Source organism: Acyrthosiphon pisum, chromosome A2 (genome assembly GCF_005508785.2).
Source record: "Acyrthosiphon pisum isolate AL4f chromosome A2, pea_aphid_22Mar2018_4r6ur, whole genome shotgun sequence".
In the NCBI taxonomy this organism is placed as follows: domain Eukaryota; kingdom Metazoa; phylum Arthropoda; class Insecta; order Hemiptera; family Aphididae; genus Acyrthosiphon; species Acyrthosiphon pisum.
This window is the reverse complement of record NC_042495.1, coordinates 17,501,553-17,504,216: the sequence shown is the minus strand read 5'-3', so window position 1 is coordinate 17,504,216 and position 2,664 is coordinate 17,501,553. Positions and strand designations below refer to the sequence as shown.

The 2,664-nt window shown below is 28.8% G+C and overlaps 1 protein-coding gene across 1 annotated transcript in view; it reads left to right on the top strand.

Annotated features, from left to right (window-relative positions):
• LOC107885496 overlaps positions 1 to 2,664 on the top strand; it is a 22,715-nt gene that overhangs the window by 4,824 nt on the left and 15,227 nt on the right. The window lies entirely within an intron of this gene.

Sequence of the window (2,664 nt, the reverse complement as noted above, 5' to 3'; positions counted from 1 at the left end):
TTCTAAATTTATTTTTTGTTTTCTAAAATGCTTTTGCCTGCGGGCGCCAACACCCTCTTTCATTTTTTTTTTTAAGATTTTAAATCTAGCTATTTTTTTTCAAAATTTAATACCTCATGCCCTGATAAAATTAAGTAGAGAGATTAGTTTCTTCAGTTTTAGAATCTAGCGAATGTAGTTTGCAATTTTAAATTTGAATCCCTTCTTTAAAATTTTTTCCAAATATTTTTTTTGTTTTCTAAAATGCTTTTGCCTGCGGGCGCCAACACCCTCCTTCAATGTTTTTTTTTATGATTTTAAGTGTGGCTTAATTTTTTCAACATTGATTACCTGGTGCCCTCATAATAATCGTTCTATGATGAATTGATTAGCAAGAATAGTTTATTCAATTTAAGACTTCGGAGATTGTTATTTGATATCTTCAGTAACCCTTCTTTATAATTATTCTAAATTTTTTTTTTGTTTTCTAAAATGCTTTTGCCTGCGGGCGCCAACACCCTCCTTCAATTTTTTTTTTATGATTTTGAGTGTAGCTTAATTTTTTCAACATTGATTTCCTGGTGCCCTCATAATTATTGTACTTTGATGAATTGATTAGCAAGAATGGTTTTTTCTATTTAAGACTTCGGAGATTGTAATTTGATATCTTCAGTAACCCTTCTTTAAAATTTTTTCTAAATTTTTTATTTGTTTTCTAAAATGCTTTTACCTGGTGCCCTCATAATATTCATACTTTGTTGAATTGATTAGTAAGAATATTATTTCTGTTTAAGGATCTAGAAATTGTAGTTTGCCTTTTTAAATATGAGTCCCTTCTTTATATTTTTTTCTAAATTTTTTTTTGTTTTCTAAATTGCTTTTGCCTGCGGGCGCCAACACCCTCTTTCAATTTTTTTTTTAAGATTTTAAATTTAGCTATTTTTTTTCAAAATTTAATACCTCATGCCTTGATAAATTAAGTAGAGAGATTAGTTTCTTCAGTTTGAGAATCTAGCGAATGTAGTTTGCATTTTTCAATATGAATCCCTTCTTTAAAATTTTTCCAAATTTTTTTTTTGTTTTCTAAAATGCTTTTGCCTGCGGGCGCCAACACCCTCCTTCAATGTTCTTTTTTATGATTTTAAGTGTGGCTTAATTTTTTAACAGTGATTACCTGGTGCCCTCATAATAATCGTTCTATGATGAATTGATTAGCAAGAATAGTTTATTCAATTTAAGACTTCGGAGATTGTAATTTGATATCTTCAGTATCCCTTCTTTATAATTTTTTCTAAATTTTTTTTTTGTTTTCTAAAATGCTTTTGCCTGCGGGCGCCAACACCCTCCTTCAATTTTTTTTTATGATTTTGAGTGTGGCTTAAATTTTTCAACATTGATTTCCTGGTGCCCTCATAATTATTGTACTTTGATGAATTGATTAGGAAGAATGGTTTTTTCTATTTAAGACTTCGGAGATTGTAATTTGATATCTTCAGTAACCCTTCTTAAAAATTTTTTCTAAATTTTTTTTTTGTTTTCTAAAATGCTTTTGCCTGCGGGTGCCAACACCCTTCTTCAATTTTTTTTTTTAAGATTTTGAGTGTGGCTTAATTTTTTCAACATTGATTTCCTGGTGCCCTCATAATAATCGTTCTATATGATGAATTGATTAGCAAGAATAGTTTAGTCAATTTAAGACTTCGGAGATTGTAAATTTGATATCTTCTGTATCCCATCTTTATAATTTTTTCTAAAATTTCTTTTTTTGTTTTCTAAAATGCTTTTGCCTGCGGGCGCCAACACCCTCCTTTCAATTTTTTTTTTATGATTTTGAGTGTGGCTTATTTTTTCAACATTGATTTCCTGGTGCCCTCATATTATTGTACTTTGATGAATTGATTAGGAAGAATGGTTTTTTCTATTTAAGACTTCGGAGATTGTAATTTGATATCTTCAGTAACCCTTCTTAAAATTTTTTCTAAATTTTTTTTTTGTTTTCTAAAATGCTTTTGCCTGCGGGTGCCAACACCCTTCTTCAATTTTTTTTTTTTAAGATTTTGAGTGTGGCTTAATTTTTTCAACATTGATTTCCTGGTGCCCTCATAATAATCGTTCTATATGATGAATTGATTAGCAAGAATAGTTTAGTCAATTTAAGACTTCGGAGATTGTAATTTGATATCTTCTGTATCCCATCTTTATAATTTTTTCTAAAATTTCTTTTTTTGTTTTCTAAAATGCTTTTTCCTGCGGGCGCCAACACCCTCCTTCAATGTTTTTTTTTATGATTTTAAGTGTGGCTTAATTTTTTAACATTGATTACCTGATGCCCTCATAATAATCGTTCTATGATGAATTGATTAGCAAGAATAGTTTATTCAATTTAAGAATTCGGAGATTTTAATTTGATATCTTCAGTATCCCTTCTTTATAATTTTTTCTAAATTTTTTATTTGTTTTCTAAAATGCTTTTACCTGGTGCCCTCATAATATTCATACTTTGTTGAATTGATTAGTAAGAATATTATTTCTGTTTAAGGATCTAGAAATTGTAGTTTGCCTTTTTAAATATGAGTCCCTTCTTTATATTTTTTTCTAAATTTTTTTTTGTTTTCTAAATTGCTTTTGCCTGCGGCGCCAACACCCTCTTTCTAATTTTTTTTTTAAGATTTTAAATTTAGCTAT